Source organism: Anser cygnoides, chromosome 9, assembly GCF_040182565.1.
Source record: "Anser cygnoides isolate HZ-2024a breed goose chromosome 9, Taihu_goose_T2T_genome, whole genome shotgun sequence".
NCBI classification, from domain to species: domain Eukaryota; kingdom Metazoa; phylum Chordata; class Aves; order Anseriformes; family Anatidae; genus Anser; species Anser cygnoides.
The window spans coordinates 4,256,786-4,277,646 of NC_089881.1; the positions used below are offsets into that span (position 1 = coordinate 4,256,786).

Genomic DNA, 20,861 nt, shown 5'->3' on the forward strand with positions numbered 1-20,861 from the left:
TCATCTTAGTGCACTGAGTTTAAACGTATGGTTGATAAGACAGCAAAATATCATCCTTGTCTTTCTCACTTGAGCCCTGGGAAGGCCTTGATGATGGCAAACACTTAGGCAGGTCCTGGGTATGGGGAGAGGTTGAGGACAGGAACGTGCTGCAAATTAATGGTGATGTAGCGAGAGCTGACTTCCCAGTGCATGTTCCTGCCAGCTGCAAGTAACGCTGTGGCCCCTTAATGATTATCCATGAGCTCAAAAAAGTGTACTATCCTGTCTGCTAGGAACACATTCACACTTTATTGAATAATTTAGCTTTAATTACTCTTTTCCATATTGTCATAATTTTATTTTTGTCTCATTTTTCTCTGTTTTACCATCAAAGATTTCACCTTGAGTCTTAATTCTCATTCTAGATGTAGATATGTCATTCTACAAAATTAATTGAGGATCTATGGTTGTTGTATCTCCTTGATCAGCTCAGATCCTACATATTAAATGAAATACCGTGATCAGTGTGGCATGTTTCAGAAAACAGATACCATGTGCTCTTGATAAGAACAATTGTTATCTGTGGAGTCATGGATTTTGTGTGAGTAACAGATCCTTCTGGGCACCTCTTGGGAATACGTAAAATCTGGAAGTCTTAAAAAATGCTAATTCTCCCATACTGTTACAAATGGCAGCTTTTGCTAAGTTGGAGATGATTTCTGTCACTGAAACATGTATTTGTACTTGAAGGTTTTCCACAATGATATAGAGAATTAAAGCTCTGTTGGATTGTGTTGATGTAGATGGAATGGATTTAAGTAAAGACTTTGCCTTTTTTCCAAAAAGGTTTGAAATACCTTGAAGCACTCCATGAAATCCACTATCTAGTCACAAGACTTTCCCATTAAATCGCTAGAATGAGGAACTGAGAAACAGAGTCTGTGATTATCTGTTTGCTTATAGCATTCTTTGTTTTGACTCCTCTTGGAGATGTGTACAAAATAGCTCTTTGGGATGGGATCATCTCTGTGTTCTGTGTTTGCATAGCACCTAAATTAATTGTTTCATGAGTGGGCTTCTGAGGAGCTCCTACCACACAAATAAAGGAGGGCAGGAAAGAAAAGGGTTGCTGTGATGGATTTAGAGTGTGCTTAAATGCAAACATACACTAAGCGAATCTTGGACACAAGTTTGGTTCTTTGGTCTTGCTGTTCATTTCCAAATGTAGCAGGGCAAACTGCCTAGGGCTCGACCCTGCTAGGTGATGAGCATATTTAGGACCTGCAGGCGTTGCTCAATACTGAACACAGTTTTTTGTTCTCGTAATAAAACTGTTGTGCTTTAGACATTGGCAGCTTGGAGTTCTCTGAAATGGCAAACATTTTGGAAGAGACATTGCTGTCGGCTTTCGCAACAGTCGGCTCTTTGGAAACATTCCCCTTGAATAATGTTAAAAGCAATTCCAGTTTCTGTAATTTAACTCATCCATATCATCAGCACCAATAAACGAAACCTCTACAGATTCCAAGCTCACCAAGACCTTGCCAAGAGCTGGCATTATACTCTGAGCCAAGTAACTTACTATAAACAATGAGTATGGAGCTCAACAAGTGTGTACGTTCTTGCAGTGTATGTGCCTGGCTGGCACCAGAGGTGAGGAGCTTTAAATCCTGCCGTTAACCTCAGTTATATTGATCGTAGTAGCTACCAAAATTGCACTGCCAGATAGAACCATACAGCTCCTAAGAGGTTACATAGGTGTGTGATCTATTTAAAAAAAAAAAAAAAAAAAAAAAGAGTACAGGAATTCCATATTTTAGTTTAAGGGGTGTGGAAGCATTAGGAAGCTAATGATTATTGTACTGGGACATCTCTGGGCTTACCATGCTTTGCAGTACTACTGTGTACCCTTAGAAGAATCACATTCCTTTTAGTTGCATATCAGAAAATGTGAATGAAGAGAACTATGATTTTCTAAGAGCCTCAGGCTTTGCTGCACCTTCACAGGAGTCATTTGTGTACTGAATGGTGGTGGGAGTAAAAGGCCATTATATGATACTCAGTATAACTGAGTATAACCCAAATGACTTCAGCAGCATCATGCATTGCCTGTCTCCAACAGTCAAGGGCACAATCATAAGAAGAGCTGTGCTTCATTGCAGAAACAGATATTAGAGCAGGCACAATATCCAGCTCTGATTTCTTCCTCTTCCAGTGTCTCTCAGGTTTACTTCCACTGCATTTGTGCTAGAAGAGACTGTTGCAAGGTGTGACACAAACCAAACTGCTACTGTCCCTTTAGTCTCACATGCAAATTGTACAGTTTAATAGATAAGTAGCTTTGATATAGCTTGTTAATAGTGCTGTTTGTGGGTAATAGCTCTCATTAGCATTTTCACTTTCAAACAAAACTTTAAGACACAGATTTTTAGAAACCTTTTGCATCTTCCTTTTTTTTTTTTTTTTAATGAAACTTGGTTTCTTTGCTCCTAGTTTTAATACATCTTTCAGCAGAGAGTGATGAAATTCTCAGTCCTGCGTGAGACCTTGTCTTTGCAGTTTTCCAAGGGTCAGAAGCCTGCTGACACGGAGCATGACAAATGTATGGAAATACACAGTATCTCTGATCTGTTTGCTTTGGATAGTGGAAGGTGATCTTCTATTACCTATTTATTTAACCCCCTCGTCCTTCCTTTTTGGAGACACAAAGTATTTTCTGTCTTTTCCCTACCATGATGCTTTCAGGACATCTATTTCTTTGGATCCTTTCTCCCTCTAATTTCCAGAGCAATAAGCTAGCACAGTTCCTGTCTTGGCTTGGGCTTTTTTAACTCTATCTTGCACTTTCACAAAAATTCTGTGTTCCTATGGCAGGCTTCCTCTGCCTTTTTTCAATTCCCTTGCTTTTCCAAACTGTGTATCGCCTTCATCACAAAAGTGATATGAGGTGCCTTTAGCTTCCCTTTTCTTGATGGGGGATGAACCTGAACCACTGTATATCTTACTCATTTACTCCCAATGCTTTTTCATTCTCCCAATTGAAACCTGTTGGCTTTTGCACCAGTGTCTAATTTAAAAGTAATAAATGTGCCACTTGCTTGCAGGCTGGTAGCACATCTGCACATTCTGTAGCAGAGTTGTGGCCTTGTGAGGGATTTATCTGTGCCCACTCCACAGGCATGTGCAAACTCTTCTCAAGTGACAGCGTTCCCCATCTGGCCTTGTCCTGGCTTGTGTTTGTGCTTGCTGTCCTGGCGTGAGCTCGCAGGGCTGTCCTCCCTGCCCTCTGCCCTCCAACGTGCTAAGGGACTCTCACACATCTGCAGTGGCACAGCACTGGCCACTCTTCACATCCATGGTCCCAGCTGGAGGACTAACATTTGTCAAATTGTGGTAGTGTATCAAGAGTTAATTTGGAGTCCTTTATTTCTGTTTGAGTGTGTGTCTTTCCCAAGATCTCTATCACCAGCTGATCTCTTACCAGGTGCTGAAGCTCACTCTTCGGCTTTAGCTGAACATGTCTCATCTGCTTCCTTGTTCTTTTCATTTAAAAGCAGAGCTCTTTGATGTTTTATTTTTGTGCAGCATGCAATACTAGGGTGTCTGTAATCCCACTGCCTAATTAACAGCAAATTATGGAGAACATTGCAGTACTTTCTAAATCAACTATTTCCCTGTACAGATCTGTCATCTGACTGGTTTCTGTTTGCTGACACCCACCGCTTGCAGGTAGAAGGTGAACATCCAGGGTGAGAAGCTCACGCAGACTTGTCTGAATTAAGGGCTTAAAGTGCCTGGGGGTAGTGGGAGCCATTACAGAGGTATGTGAATACCCTCAAGGTGAAAATTCATAATCATTTTCTCAGTCAACTTCTGAAAGCTGTAGCTATTACGAAGCTTCAGAAGCTCTGTTCTCCCAGTCAGAAGACAGAGGTAGTTTTCACTCTCTGTACTGTGTGCTGTGCTTGGTAATAGTGCATGGTGTTTTAAACACCTTGCTTTCTTATTCTGTGTCCAGTCCCACTTGGCTGTGTGTAACAAAAGCTTCCCTGCATCCTACCTAGACGTCTGCAGGCTGAGAAGCCTGTTCCTTACAGGCAGAGCCCTCTGTATTCCGCAGCCATGGGGACTGGAAAAGAAGGGCATCACAGCCAGTGTAGTGCCCATGTTACCTGAATCCTTTCTGCCCTAGAGAGGAGTAAAACTACTCCAGTGAGAAGCAGAGCAGAGTTGCTTGTTCAGGGCTTTTAAGTTGATGTTTGCCCTTTCTGCATGCTCGCAGGATTACTATCTGCGTAACTTACTGGACAAATGTAAAAAGCTGCAGTTGAAGTCTTTGTTTTATATTACACAATGATACTGTATTCAATTTCTCCCGTAAGATGCTTTATATCTTTCCAAAGTGTCTTAGCCAGCTTTTGGCTCTGAGCAATTGCTTTTTATAACTGAGACTGACCAAAAGGACGTTGTCTTCTTCAGTAGCTTAGCCGTGAGGTATGATAGATCAATTTATTATTGTCAAAGGATGGCTTTCTTTCACTCCATTGGCAGCATGTTTGATCCTGGATCTTGTTACTCTGCTCTGCTGCTGCTCACTGGGACAGAAAGAGGGAAGGGAAGAGGAATTCTGCCTTTTAATGGTGGAATCACTTAGTTCTATTGAGAAGCAAACAAACGTTTGGTCCCATTTGGAAATTAACTCTATGACTTGACTGACACATTGCTGGAAGAATGAGAAAGTAAAACACATCGTTGCTTGTCTATTTCTGACAATGTAGATTTCTTGTGAAAAATTGCTTGAAGTACTGGATAGCACCCAAATGTGAAATCTTGTGCTGGCCTAAAACTGAAGTGTTCTTAAAATTGGCTTCCTCTGATGTGTTACAAGTAGAATGTTCAGCTGTAGGCTGAAAAAGCTAAAAATTCAGCACCATTCAGATAATTTGGTGAGAGTGCAACACCTCACCTTTATACTGAATTCATCCTCTTTGATTAGGGCTTAATTATCATTTGAAATCAGTTTTACGTGAGGGTAATACTGTCAATTTTATCCAGTGATTTGCACTGGGGCAACGTCTCAGTTTTCCTCCCTTCCCTGCTCCTGCAGGCAGGTTTTATCCGAGAAGCTTTTAGAGGGGCCCATGCTGAGAGTACCTGCAGTGTGTAATTCACAGGGCTGGAGGGGTTTTCTGACGAGGTCCAGCTTTCCCTAAATACCTGTCACACGTGGGCATTTTGGTACTGGGAGCAAAATGTTGACCAAGTGATTCCTTGGCTTGTCCCTTCACACAACCTCACCTTGGTGGGACCAGTGGCTGTGTCGGGCAGTGCCTTGCTCCAGACCACTTGCTGTGGGTGCTGCCTTCCCCACACAGCGTTTTGCTTGCTTTTACTCTGGCTGAACTACAGAACGATGCCTGGGGGAACGTGGGGCTTGGGATGGTCACAAGTTTTCACTTGAATGCAAGAGGCAAGTTTATTTTTCAGGGTGTGTCTCTGCTGCCAACGATGTGATGGCTGCTGCGGGGACTGAACAGAGCCGCATCAGGCTGCCAGGCGTGGGCGACGACAGGGCCGTGCTCAAGGCCACACAGGGCCCACTAGGATTCTGCAGCCTTAGGACACTAAGTTAGACCTTCAGTCCTTTTTTTTTTTTTCCTGCACGTCGTGGACTTTTGTGTTTTTACAGCTACAATGTGACCTGTGCCTAGATTCGTTGAGGTATATTGGGGTGTGCTCCTGCCCCTGGGAGACCTGCAGCACCCCCGGCCATCAGAGCTCCCACCTGGAGCTGGGGGCTCTGAGGCCAGCGAGGTGGGTGCTTCCACGAGCAGGGCAGCACCACATAGCTTCGGTCTGGATGCTGATTACTACAACTTCCAGCGTCAAGGAGGCTGAATAAGAATTTTATGACTGGTTAGATCCAATCCAATTTATTCTGGAGTAATGAAGTGCTGCATTTTGATAACAGCAGCCTATTTCATGTTACCGTTTTGGGAGGATGGGCTTGTCCCGATGGCAGATGCCACTGGTTCCAAGAGCACCTGGACTCCAAAGCTAGGCTTGGTCTGCATCTCAAGCTGTTAAAAAATAAATAAATTAAAAAAAAATCTTGGATCTAAATATATCCTGCAAAGACTTGAAGACTAGGATGTGAATTTTTTAGTTCCAGTTTATTGGTATCAAATTTTATTAAAAAATAAATCCTGAGCAGAAGCTGCTATATATATATATATACATATTTCAGATTCTTTTCAGGCTGTGTGCTTAGACTGTAGAGTGTGTCACTTTTGTAAATGGTAAGTCTACAATCCTGTAATTTTTGGCTAAGCTACCTTCTGCTCTGTGCAACAGGATGGTGGGCTCTTTTTGGTGTGTTGATGTGCGCATATGGTGCATAGACAGTTGGTGAATTCAAAAGGAATGACCTTCAGGACTGACATTCTTCTATATTTTCATGTTTTTGTCATGCTGTGGTGGGTTTGTTCATTCCTCTTTCATCTCCTCTGAGTAAAAAACTCTGCAGTCTTCCAGACAGCGTCTCTCTCTCTCAGACCATCTGTTCTCAGATTGCAGATTTCTCTGCATGAGTACCAGGTAACAGACGTGACTTTGCCCAGTAACTACAGCAAAAAAGACTTTCACACACTCTCTGCAATCTGTGAACATATGATCAGTCTAGGATAACATGTAGTGCCAAACACACACCAGAGAAATTTATATGAGGTATCAGAAAGAACCCTGAAATCAGGTACTTGGCAAACCCAAACCTGGCATTTCCTCTGCACGTTTCAAAAAGGGGCTTCGGTGCCTGAAAGGAAGTCTGTATTCCTGCCCTGGTGCCTTTTTCCCAGGGGAGAGGGGCATAACATGCATCTCTGGGGTTTTACTTGAAGGGAAGCTGGCAGCATCGCTGCCCCATGTCAGCCTCTGAGGTCAGTGTGGGGACAGTGTCTCAGTAATGAGTGTTCGCCAAGTGATGGGAATCACCAGGAAGGGTATTTTTTTTCTTCTTTTAGCATCTTTACTGGATTCTGTCCATTCTGTGAGTAGGATATACAGACAGAGATCATACAAATGTCTGAATATAAATTTATCCATAAATAGATAATATAGATATATTTAAGTACTTTTATCACCTTTCCTGTTGTCACCTGAGCCCTTAAAGGACAATAATTAGACTGAATATTAAAGGTGTTTTTGACTGGAGAGAGCTGTCATTCACTCAAATGATCGTTGAGTACTTGCCTCAGGTCTGTACTGCTCTTTTTTCATTAATGGTTGAAAAGCTTGGAAGCTGGCTTAAAGCTGAGGGACCATGTGTGGGTACCAAGGATAGATAAGGTGCAAAGCACCAGTCTGTTGAGCTGTCCTGTAGTCTGTTAGTCTTTATCTCTGCTGCATGGTATGTAGTGCAATGTATTCCAACAAATGGATAGTGTGTTTATTTTTTGTTAAGAGGCTTCACGTGTTAAATATCTCCTGTCATGTGTCATCCAGTTATTTCAATGAAAATCAGAAGAAAAAAGTCTTACACAAATTAATACCCAAGAGAAAGTATTACAGCAGTATTAAAGGAATTTACTATGAACCTTTTACTTTTTAGATGTCTTTTACAATATTATTTACTACTAGTTGGAGTTCTGATGAGAAAAGGAGTTGGTCACCTGCTCTGGAGGACTACAAGAAAAATAATTGAGCAACTCAAAACTTGAGCGTAAAGATTTTTCACAAAGGTGGGAGAACCTCAGTACATTGTGTTTGTGCATGCACTGGTTTCTATGGATAGAATAAAAGGAAGTAATGTTCAGGGAGTCAGGATGTATTTATGTCTTCATTTATTATTAACGTGCCTCATGTGGCCTTGCCTGGTTCTTGGGAACCAAGAGCCATCCTACTTTATCATGGTTAAAATGTGATAAACAATGGTAGAACAGTATTTTGAGAAGTCTCGGTCTTGGAAACAGGCTGCTTCCTCATAACCACAGTGCAAACTGAGGACAAGAAGTTTCTCTGTGTATGCTTGGCAGGATCAAAGACAAAAAGCCAGCAGGTGTGTGCAAGTGGTAAGCTGTAGGTGTGTATTGCTGTGTGCAGAACTGCTTTTCTGGGAATCTGTACCCACGGCTGTGTGCTTGAATTGGGGGGCGTGCTGGTTTGGGGATGAGCATGCATGTCTTCTGAATGTTTTCAAATGAACATACTCATTTAATAGGCATGGTCATTTACTGTGCTCTTTTTGTCTCAAAATGCAGATATTATAAGGCGCTGCTTGTGTAAAGGCTTTATTTTGTATTTCATGGTGCAGACAACTTACCATACCATGCATACGTAAGTTAACAGCAAACTCACAGCTCAAATCTGGCCCTGGTCTGATATTTATTTGAGAGACATTCACCGCTGAAACAGTTCCGTTTGTGATTTTATCCTGTTGAAGGAGCAGTCATTTTCCATAACATCCAGCAGCTCCTCCTGGAACCTGAAGAGGATTACACCTGCAGGACAGTGTTAGGAGACGTAGTGCGGTAAATTAAATGGTAGGTCGACCTCACATCTCCTCATGAAGCTGTTACATTTCAGATGGTTGGTGCTGCCCAGGCTTCACTGAGGAGGTGGGGAAGGGATTTCTGAGAGCCCCCTGTGTCTGCAGGGTTGCGTACCCAGGGTGTGTACATGCGTGTGGTGGGTGACATCATGGACTGAGCTTGGGGCATGGGACAGTTCTCGCTCTTGTTGGGGAATGTCAAGGAACTGCTTCCTCCAACCCCCCTCTCCAAACCGGGGATCATTTTCGCAGGGAGTTTGGCATTATTTTTTCTTGAGCTAGGGGAAAAAATGCAAGTTATGGTACATTTCTGGTGCTCAGAACAGGAAAATTTGTCTTTTCTGGATGCCAGTGGAGGTAATTCACTTGTGCAGTCACAGCAGCAGACACCTCTCCTTTGCTTTTGGAGAAAACAGGAAAAAAAAAAAACACACACACAAAAAAACAGCCATTTAAGGTCTGGAGTGGTAATATCTTTGTCAGAAAAATTGCTTTGTTCTGAAAATTGGGATGATCTAGGTGTTATTACTTCTGTGTGTGGCGATTTATGCCTTCAGCATTAGGCAGAAGGTGTTCAAATAAATGTTGACTCAGGCTTCTGCATTTTCTCTCAAATTCCCCATGTCTTAATTCTTTGTGCAAATGCTTCTGCAACTTGAAACTAAACCTTCATTTTAATGCTCTTTTTGTGTCTTTCACTGCTTCACCCACATCTTTCAGCTTTAATGTTACAATAGTATGTGGGAGGATTAGTTACACTGATTAAAAAAAAGAGAGAATGAATTAATCTAAAAGCCAGACACCTTCATTAAGCAAAGTAGGGAGAATAATATATATAATTAGCGAGAGTTCTGCTTACCGTATGCTCTAATGTAATATATTAGCCAACTAATTATTTTAAAATCTTATTAATTGCCTTGAAATTGTTAGCTACTCCTGCTAATAGCCAATTAGGGCTACTCTTACAAGGGAGTTATTTGCTGATAATAATCAAATTTTAGTCAATCAGGGTACTTAGCTGCATTCGCTTTCATACTTTTTGTTTGTTCCTTTTCATAATCTGCAATTCATCCCCCCCCCCTAAAACAGAAAGACAGAGATAAATACCTTTTATAAAATGTGGGTTTACGTTGGAGGAAAAAAAAAATAGAGCAAAAGATCTTTCTCCTTTCTGATACTATGAGTGTACAAATACTCTCAGTAAACTTTGCAATAGCGTGCCTCTGTTTACTGCTCTGAGCCTGTACCTGTATTCCACAACCAGGGAGCATGATGGATACCTGTACAACCTCTGACTTTTTTAGTTTAATATATATATATATATATGTAATATATATATAATATATATATATATTTTTTCCATTTAATGTTCATGTTCTCAGAATAGTTCATTACCCATACCACATTCCTGTTCACTAAGCTCCTGTTCTGCAAGCTCTGTTCTCCTGTTTTTACTTTTATTCCTTTTACTTAAACCTTTGCATCCATTTTCTTCCGTGTTATTACAAGTTAACACACAGATCATTGCATGGCTGGAGTGAGATGGGGGCTGGAAAATCTATCTTTTCTCTTTGGCATTTACTTCACAGTAGGGAAGGAGATGTATAGGAATTTCCAATTGTGATCAGCTCTTTTAGCTATGTTGCCTGTAGATTACTGTTTCTTCCCTGTCATGGCTGCATGTTTACTGAACATACAGAGAGGACTGTGACAAATGTTCTAGAATAACACAGTTTGTTCAGTAATTTTTGCCCTTGCTGCTGTGTTTGTTGTGAGCAGCAGGATATGACCTCTGACAGAAACAGGGATGCGATGGATGTAGGAAATCCAGCATTTTCCCAACCCTGCACATCGCAGGGTGTGATCCCATCTTAGCATTTCCTATCTGTAACTAATCTGGTTGAGATGCCCAGGGAACCTAAGTGTCTTAGGGCTTACTGATGAGCTTCTAACCCTCTTTAGGCCTTTTTGAGCACTCTAGCTTTCATTTTCAATGGTAGCTACTCTCCCATAGCAAGCTCTAGCTCTCAGGGTTCCTATAGACATACCTGCAGATTCCTAGGGAGCAAATCAGATTCATCAGAAACCCATAAGCAGCTGGCACATCAATGGCCCAGTCTTGTCCTGAGAGAAATGGGTACAATCCATTAAATAAGCAGAGATATTTCCACTTACAGTTAGGCTGGTTGTGATTCATTAACAGTTGTCTCATTATGTTGACTAAAATTAAAAGGAAATTTTGAATGAAAACTCTTTATACTATTACTGAGTGATGAATTATAAACCACGCCTTACAAACGTATTGGAGTTCTTTGAAGAGGTCGCTGATGAAGTGAGGGAGGGTGAGCTAGTTGCTATACTTGTATTTCTAAAAGGCTTTTGATGAAGTCCTGTGCTAAAGACTTTTCTTTCTTTCCCGCTCTTGGATGTTATGAGACACATCTGTTGACCAGCCAACAGATGGTCATCTGGTCCAACTGACTGAGCCCACCATGCTAAATAAAGCACAGTTTTAAAGTATGCTCTAAGAATGAGAACTCTGCAGCGCGTTGGGGAAACCTGCAGCAAGAAACTGTAACAGCTAACAGACCTGTGAGACCCAGCGTCTCTCTTACGTATCTCAGAACAAATTAAGAAATATTCTGTATTGTCCAGGAAGAAAAGCTATCAGAAATTGTGAAAGTATTTTCTTCATTGTGAATTTATTTCTAGTAGCTTCTACATAGAAGAGTAGAAATCTGGCTTCTGCATAAATGATGTTACAAAAGGCTGTTAAAAGATCGGCTCTGATTGCTCACTGGTGGCCTCCTAATTTACAGCAATATGCTGCTGTAGCAGAATGAAATTTCACTTTACAAAGCTTATATGTTAAGGCACAATGCTACAGGAGTGACAGCATGTAAACTACACTACTAGTCCAGGAAATGTGCTATTGTGGCTCAGAGAAAGCAGTCCAGACGTGACTTCTCTGCTTCTCCCATTGCAGCTGTACGTTAGTAGCAAATTAAAACTCATTATCACTAGCTCAGTTGCTTGGAGTTCCCTTGCTCTAGCGAGTGGCTGATGGGTGTTTTATGATTAGGGTCTGTCTCTTCTCCACCTCTTTTGAATCCTTCCCAGTTACTCCAGAGAGAAAATACAAGAAGAGACCTCCATTTGCTCCAAAGTCCCTAAACCAAAGGTCTGGATGGTGGAGGGTGTGCTTATACTGCCAAAGCCTGGATCCCTAGGTCCTTGGGTTCTTCTACATTCGTGCAGTATTTAGAACTATAGTTTTAGTTGTGCCATTGCCTCAGTAAAAGATTATTCTTTTATGAGATCTGATGCGTGATCTGTAAACATTACCTTTCAAGTAAATCCATTAAAAATTTTCCTAGCTTTCAATTACATGTGCAAATATATGGCTAAATCTATATGTATTAAATAATTATATATCAACCTAGCAAGATTTCACTGTAGTGTACTGATTTTGGCAAATTCAAGAAGTGATCCAGATTTTTGACATCAGTAGACTCAAAATGCTCATGTTCCACTTTCTTTTACATTAATTATACTGTTTTAATTTCAAAATGTGTATTGTTGCTGCCTAGCATAGATTTTTTAGTTTCTGTACTGAGTACATTGTGAAATTTGTGGTCCAGTTCTGGTTTAGAATAAAAGACAATTTCAAGATGTTGCAATTTTCCCTAGAAAAGGAATACAGGAATTTAATCAGCTGTATTTGAGCCATTATCAAGCAGATTGATTTGTACTTGTTTTTGGTTTCTCTGTACAATCCCAACTCTTCTTGCATGCAATGTTTATATATATATATATGTGTGTGTGTGTGTACATGTCCATTTTTTTGGTGAAAGCAGGCTTCTTTATATTTATAAGGTTTTTTAGTTCCACCAATATTGTAGCCAATGAAAATTACCTCATTTCACCTGAAGAAAGGGGAAATGTATTTTGAATGTGTGTCATGGAGGAATTGCTTTTTAATTAAACCCTTAGCTGCAAAAATTATTCAAAGAATGAGGATTTAGATTACACAAACCTTTTTCTATTTTATTTTACTGCATATACATGTTGTTTTTTCCCTCCCCCCCTTCATGGTATGTTTTAAAGAGAAGAAAAGTAAAAATACATTTCGTAATTGGTATTTTAGAATCCAGAATGTTAATTCTCCAGTATGAAATAACATGAAAAATATATCTCGTTATATGTGACGTTCTATTACAACATTTCATCACTCCAGAAGGTTTGGTTTTGACCAGTTAATATACAATTCCTGTTTGTTATATTCTGCATGGTTTAAAATATCAACTCCAGAAATATTGGTTTTGTTTTAGATGTAAAGATCTATGGATAGGAAACAAGGAGAAGTTTACGCAAAAAGGTGCTGTTTTACATGGTAAGTTGAAAAATGGCTAATAAAGAACATTCAATCATAAAAATCACAATCAATGGATAGAATGAATTGATTTGAATTTTTGAGTGAGATTGCTTACATCTTGAAGACGGAAATGAAAATGACAAAAATTCATACAGTTAAATAAAAAGAAAAAAATCCCCTAAAATAATTAATTTATACAAAAGAAAGAAAATCTATATGACTCATGGCACTCCAATGAGAAACTCTCCATCCTGAGGGAAAACACGTCTGCCTTGATACAAGATACGTTATTAGAGGGAGTGTTCTTTAAGAAGAGACAGAGGGAACTTCCATTAGGTTTTAAATGTCATTGACATATTAAGAAAATTACAGACTACTGAGAAGTTTTATTAAAAAAATATTCTACCACTTGAAACATTATGATTTCTTGGCTAGCATAGGGTTGTTTAGCTTTTAAGACCAGAAGAGATGACTATAATCATCTGCTCTGACCCTAGGAATAAAATGGGCCTTAGCAATTCACAAAATTATTCAAGGCAAAAGCTGGAGTGTAGCTTTTGGAAAAGTGCCCAGTCTTGAAAAGTTGAGTGTCTCAAAACACCAACAAAATAAAATATCTCGACATTTATATTTGAAGTGTCAAGGAAAGGCTAGAACCTAATGAATTGTTGTGTTTTTTTGTTCTGTTTGTTTGTTTTGTTGTTTTAAAACAGTGACTTCAGTTGGCTGTAACTGATGCCAGTAAAGTGTTACCGTAAAGGAAAAGTGCAGGGAATATGCTAACTACCTTCCAGAGGATTTTTTTTTTTTTCCCCCCCCTGTATAATGTTACCTGAAGTAGTTGCCTTGGCCCTGAGTTTTACCCCTTCTCTGAGATGTGCTCATTTCCTTTTCTTAAGTCCCAGGGCCCACTGGAGAATTAACCTCAGGCACTGAATCACAAGCTTGAAATAAGTTGTAGTGAAAGTTGAGACTCCTGCGCACTTCACTGTTTTGTTTAATTCAGAAGAATGGATTTATCTAACTTAATAAACATGTTAAGGAAACCTAAATAGCACAGAGCTCTTATGAAAATCTTTAACAAAGGTTTAAAAATTTTCTCTGTGGAGATATAATTGAGGCTGCTACTGTAATCTTAGGGGAGTTTCTGAAATGGGTAGAGGGGTAAAGCTGTAAAAGCAAATAGCAAGCAACACCTTCCACCCGTGCCCAAATTCCCGTGTGAATAGAAACACCACTAACTACATCTTTCTTCTGATGGTATTTATCCTGTCTGTTTTGTTATTTCTTACCCTATAAAGTTTAATTTGGATATTAGTCTGCTTTACGAGAGTAAGTTGAGCCTGTAGCTGTTATGCTAATTCACAGAACAAATGACCATGTAAAGAGTAACCATGTTAAATTTATTTTCTGTATACTTTCAAGTAACAGGTAAGGATTTTTCTACAGTTTGATCCTTTAATGGTCTGTCTCCTGCCTTCCAAGCTTCTAAACTTCAATATGACATTGAGCGTTGTTTCTTTCCCTTCTCTAATCCCACTCTACCAGCTCAGTCTTCAACATGTACTAGGAAAGAGGGGCATTCAGTATGCTAACAAAATACTTTCAGAAAGACACATTTCAAAGAAAATTCCCTATTCCACAAACTACCTGCCTTCAATGAAACCAGTGGTGTACTATAGATTTTGGACCGTGGAAACCAGAAAATGCTTTTGTTCAGTCCTCATTCAGCTCCTCTTCACAAATATGCAGATTAATGCAAGTTCTCAAGTGAACATGGCTTATTTTCTTTGCCTTTTGCACACAGGAGAACCTAGTCAGCATTGTATCTGTTCTTAAATACCTAAATGAATAGCATTTCTGACCATTTTACCTTCACCATTTTCTCTGGTAAGAAGCACTGATTCAATGTGTATGCCCTCACAACACCTAGCGATACCTTTTCAGTATTGAACCTGCCTGTAGTTCAAAAAGATTGTTGGTGTCCAGCTGCAGGTGACGGGTATAATGATAACACGTTGTTACTCTGTGCTGAACTGAACATGTGATGTTGTCGTGGGCACACAAAATTAAAACATGATGAAGTCAAATAGCTTCCTTCTATTACCTCTTCATGCTAGCTGTTAATCAGTACAACTGGGCTGTCCTGAGATGACTTAGTCTTGATTTGCGTTAAAGTGAGCGTTATTTTATGTTATGTTATTTTATGGAATCCAGTTACTTCTAGAAAATATAATTAATGTGCTCAACATTTCCAGTTTATGAAATCCAGATTTTCATATGGTGCCTGCAGCTGCTCCTACTCTTTGAGTTGTAAAGAGCAATTTGGTCCAAAGTGAGAGTAAACACTATCTTAAAAGCAGCCAGCATCACTTTGCATGCCTGAAAAGTACGTAAAGCAAAGCTCAGTAAATGGAGAAAGACCAGTGTTTGGTCAGTTTTCCACAGATCACATCTACCTTAAAGTGTTTCCAGTGCTTGCCATTTCCTTGATGGACATGACTGATGAGTATGTTTGTATGGTTTGCAAAGCATAGGTGGTATCTTTATAGGTGTAATTGCTTTGTTTTCCATGTGTGACAGATGTGGTATGGGTAGCTAGGCTGTGACTCTCACCAACAAAAAACACTGCCAAAAAAGAGATGTCCTTTCTTCACTTACTTGTGATATACAAAGGTGAAGAGTGCAGTGGTGGAAGATGATTACATGGCTCCTTCAGTTTTAACTTGATATTTCAAGTTATTTGAAGGGCTGTGTAGCTTAGAGGAGAACCGATCTTTTTAGGGTATTACAGATATTAGGCAAGTTAATCCTGATAAAAACAGAAAGAAGTGATTTCTAGGCGTCAGTGTGCTGAGTTTGATCTTCATTTGCACTGAGGTAAGAGTCCCTACAGTAAGTCAATCTTGCCTCGATGAGAAGGCATGTCTTTGCTTTTGAGCTGTTGTCACATAACTCATTTTGCTGAACAATTAGAAGAAAAATATTTTTTGGTAAGAATTTAGCATTTGCTATTCTTTAGGAACTGTCAGATCTCTCACCTACATTTTTCTTAGTCACTCTAAAAGTCTTGTTTTGCCTTAAATTTCAAGGAAAGTAACAACAGGGAAATTAAAACAAAAATTGTACATGTTATACATCTATAGACATCCCCATACAAACGTAAGTCCTTCAGCCCACCCAAAAGCAAGGAGAACATATCTCAGGAAGTGAAGTGGTGGTGTTTGCTGTCTGGTATGGCCAGCTGTGGGGATGTCCTGGGCATGACCCTGTTATGCTAACTGCTCTCATTCTCATGAATAATTACAGTCAAGTCAGTGGAGAGCTTATGCGTAGGAGCAGTCATTTTCATGAGTCAGGCTTGAGGAAATAAGGGCTGCATTTTTGCAGCGGGCTTCTAGACTTGGTTTATAAGAGATGTTACTTGCTGCATACATTATCCATTCAAAAGTCACTGTCTAGCTGAAGCTGAATATTTAAGTTGGTTATATGTGTTGTCACTTCTCACTTCTGCAACAGGAGAGGCTGAAAGGCCTGTCATGGGAGTGAGAGAAAAATTTCTGCTCAGGCTACACCTGAACAGAGGACGCCCTACCTCATTCCGAAGGTTTGCCCTCTTCTGTGACACTTAAGATTGCCTAAGTCTATGCCCAACGTGTGCTGTTTGTTACCTAAAATGATATTCTACAAGGATTTCAATCCTGTTACTGGCACGTGACAGATGATCTCCTTGGCCTCTAGTGCGTTATTATGAATCTGGTTACAATCTGGCTACTGCCGTTAAAGATAACAAAAAACGTTTTTACAAATACATCAACACAAAAAGGAGGACTAAGGAGAATCTCCATCCTTTACTGGATGCGGGGGGAAACTTCATTACAAAAGATGAGGAAAAGGCTGAGGTGCTCAATGCCTTCTTTGCCTCAGTCTTTAGCGGCAAGACCAGTTGTTCTCTGGACACCCGGTACCCTGAGCTGGTGGAAGGGGATGGGGAACAGGATGTGGCCCTCACTATCCACGAAGAAATGGTTGGCGACCTGCTACAGCACTTGGATGTACGCAAGTCGATGGGGCCGGATGGGATCCACCCGAGGGTACTGAGCGAACTGGCGGAGGAGCTGGCCAAGCCACTTTCCATCGTTTATGGGCAGTCCTGGCTATCAGGAGAGGTCCCAGTTGACTGGCGGATAGCAAATGTGACACCCATCTACAAGAAGGGCCGGAGGGTAGACCCGGGGAACTATAGGCCTGTCAGTTTGACCTCAGTGCCAGGGAAGCTCATGGAGCAGATTATCTTGAATGTCATCACACGGCACTTGCAGGGCAACCAGGCGATCAGGCCCAGTCAGCATGGGTTTATGAAAGGTAGGTCCTGCTTGACAAACCTGATCTCCTTCTATGACCAAGTGACGCGCTTGGTGGATGAGGGAAAGGCTGTGGATGTGATCTACCTTGACTTCAGTAAGGCTTTTGACACCGTTTCCCACAACATTCTCCTCAAGAAACTGGCTGCTCGTGGCTTGGACTGGAGTACGCTTTGTTGGGTTAAAAACTGACTGGATGGCCAGGCCCAAAGAGTTGTGGTGAATGGAGCCAAATCCAGTTGGAGGCCGGTCACTAGTGGTGTCCCCCAGGGCTCAGTGCTGGGGCCGGTCCTCTTTAATATCTTTATCGATGACCTGGATGAGGGGATCGAGTGCACCCTCAGTAAGTTTGCAGATGACACCAAGCTAAGTGCGTGTGTCGATCTGCTCGAGGGCAGGAAGGCTCTGCTGGAGGATCTGGATAGGCTGGACCGATGGGCTGAGGTCAACTGCATGAAGTTCAACAAGGCCAAGTGCCGGGTCCTGCACCTGGGGCGCAACAACCCCAAGCAGCGCTACAGGCTGGGAGATGAGTGGCTGGAAAGCTGCCTGGCGGAGAAGGACCTGGGAGTACTGGTTGATAGGCAGCTGAATATGAGCCAGCAGTGTGCTCAGGTTGCCAAGAAAGCCAACAGCTTCCTGGCTTGCATAAGAAGCAGTGTGGCCAGAAGGTCTAGGGAGGTGATTGTCCCCCTGTACTCGGCTCTGGTGAGGCCGCACCTTGAGTACTGTGTTCAGTTTTGGGCCCCTCGCTACAAGAAGGACATGGAGGTGCTCGAGAGAGTCCAGAGAAGGGCGACCAAGCTGGTGAGGGGTCTGGAGAACAAGTCTTATGAGGAATGGCTGAGGGAGCTGGGGTTGTTTAGCCTGGAGAAGAGGAGGCTCAGGGGAGACCTCATCGCTCTCTATAGGTACCTTAAAGGAGACTGTAGAGAGGTGGGGGTTGGTCTGTTCTCCTACGTGCCTGGTGACAGGACGAGGGGGAATGGGCTAAAGTTGCGCCAGGGGAGGTTTAGGTTGGATGTTAGGAAGAACTTCTTTACTGAAAGGGTTGTTAGGCATTGGAATGGGCTGCCCAGGGAAGTGGTTGAGTCGTCATCCCTGGAGGTCTTTAAAAGACGTTTAGATGTAGCCCTTAGTGATATGGTTTAGTGGAGGTCTTGTTAGTGTTAGGACAGAGGTTGGACTAGATGATCTTGGAGGTCTCTTCCAACCTAGACGATTCTGTGATTCTGTGAATGTTTTTATTGGTGAACAAAGTGAATAGGTTTCAAGTTAGGATCAAAGACTCATGATTTTGAGATACCAGTTTTCTTGTGGTCCTGCTGATTCGATGTATCACACTTAACCCGTGGAAAGATTAATACAGGTGTGATGTGACATCTTCTCTCTGAGTCTTTGACCACTACCAAAGCACAGTACTTTGTAGTGTTATCCTGCACCCATTTGTCAACCGTACCTAATTGATTAAGCTACTGTAACATTTTTATTCTCCCCATGAAGTTCCTTCCTCAGCAATCTCTCCATCCCAAAATGTAAATTCATCATTAATCACAAAATCAATAGGAGGGATGGTCTGGACATATACAATTGATAGCTTCCCTCTTCAGATTAGCATAACCTACCCATTCATTATGTGGAGTGAATAATACAATTGCTGCCACTGTGAAAAGGGGCAGGTCACTTGCTGTAAATTCCTTAACAAAGTGTGGTGTCATGTGCCTTTTTATTCGTCCAGTGTTTACTGTGTGTTTGGAGAGACCCATCTTCCTTTCTGATTTATCTCCTACCTTATGACAATGATCGTGAAGTTAGACAACTTAATGCTTAAACACTGAAAGACTGAGAGGTTTCTCCTGAAAGCTGCAGTGATTAAATTATGAGCTGCCCAGTGCTGAGACTGTGACTATGAGTAAGATATAAGAGGATCAAAAATGTTGGTCCCTTTTAAACCAATGTTGTTTCTTGCATGAGAACAGTGATTGGAATTTAGGCCACAGTGTGCATACTTTTCTGTGTTTTAACATATTAAAACAGTGAAATCTTCCAGATATTTATTTCTTTCTATACTACATCAGAATTAGTGTCTTCCATTTCTTTCTTCTAAGAGAAACAAGCTTTCAATCACATTTTCCAAAGTAGTTTCTGTGGTCTTTCACTAGCTACCCACTTAAGACTTAATAAGCCAGATCAATTATGCAAGAGAGAGAACACTTCCTGTAAGGGTCAGGAATGCAGCTGACATTAAATAAGTATTCCTTTCATAGATGGATGGAAGAATAATCCCCACTTTTTTTTTTTTGAATGGCAGTCAAGAATCAGATTCTGATATTGTTGTCTACCTAGTACCTTATTCCAACTCTGTTTAGAGTCTCACTCTAAACAATTCTTCCAATTTTATAGTGTGCTCTTCAAATCTTAGTAGCCATTTATCATATCTTTCCTGTCTTAGCCAAATTATGTATACAACACTTTCATTACCATGACACGTGGAAAGAGGAAAGACAGATGAACAAAATCTGATTATTTCTGCATGAGTAAGGTTTTCTTAGCTAAACAGGGAGCCTTTTCATGTGAAAGAAAAACTTGCCGATTATTGGCCTATGTAACTCCATTTATGAAGTTTCCTAAAAGCTCATTATTGACTTATTTTTCTGTTATACAGCGTTGTTACTTATTATCATGTAAATATGTACTTGGGAGCCTTTATAAAATACAGGTTACAGACCCAGTCCTATAAATATTTACAAACAGTTTTAAAACTCAAATCATTTGAACTGGTTGTATAACTATTCATTCTTTTTATTAAAAAAAAAAAAAAAAAAGAGAGAGAGAGAGAAAATGCCCCTGTAGTAGTATATCTGTATTTGAAAGTAGAAAACAATCAATTGAACAAAGAACAACAACAAAAAAAAAAAAACGCACCTTATAATCATTCCAATAAGCCGTTAACAGTACTTTTGGAATTGCTTCTAATGCTGTGCATTGTGTGTTTCTATGATAGCTTAATGGCTTGCAAATTTTTGTTGTTAAAATTCCACTTTTTTTTTTTTAATTATAAGAGGAAAAAAAATATATTTCAGTCCTTTAACTTGTTTGCCAAGTTTCAGCCCAGAGAAAAATTCTTATGGTTGAGTTACAAACCTCTGAAAATAGGGGGTTTATAATGGAAACACTGACACCACCTTAACTTTAGTGGCACTAGCAGTGCTGTATAATATACACTAGAAATAGCAAACAAGATTAGAGATGACATTTAGGACATGGGTCTTCAGGCTGTGGGAAAAATAACTGTGCTCTATTTTTTTCTACAGCCTGGAAAAGGCGTCTAGAGCTAAGTGTCATCTCTAATCCTATTTCTCATTCCTACCACAGATTCAATTAACCTGTTTTTTAATTATTATTGGCAGACTTTTTTTGCAGTTTTAAGTACCCATAGGTTCCTTAGCTACTATATGTCAAGGTGGAGGGAAAGGGCCAAGGAGACCCAGCACTTTGTAATATTTCTGTATAGAAGACTCAGTCCTGTAGCTGGCTGGACCCTGTCCCTACTACCTGAGTTAGCTGATAAATCAGGTAGAGTTGGGTCCCTCGC

The 20,861-nt window shown here is 40.6% G+C and overlaps 1 long non-coding RNA gene across 1 annotated transcript in view; it reads left to right on the forward strand.

Moving 5' to 3' along the window:
• The window catches only part of LOC106036254 (uncharacterized), a 272,871-nt gene that overhangs the window by 210,973 nt on the left and 41,037 nt on the right, over window positions 1-20,861 (forward strand). Inside the window, exon 11 of the long non-coding RNA XR_010833503.1 lies at window positions 12,859-12,920. This is a non-coding gene — a long non-coding RNA (uncharacterized lncRNA). The remainder of the gene's footprint in view (window positions 1-12,858; window positions 12,921-20,861) is intronic.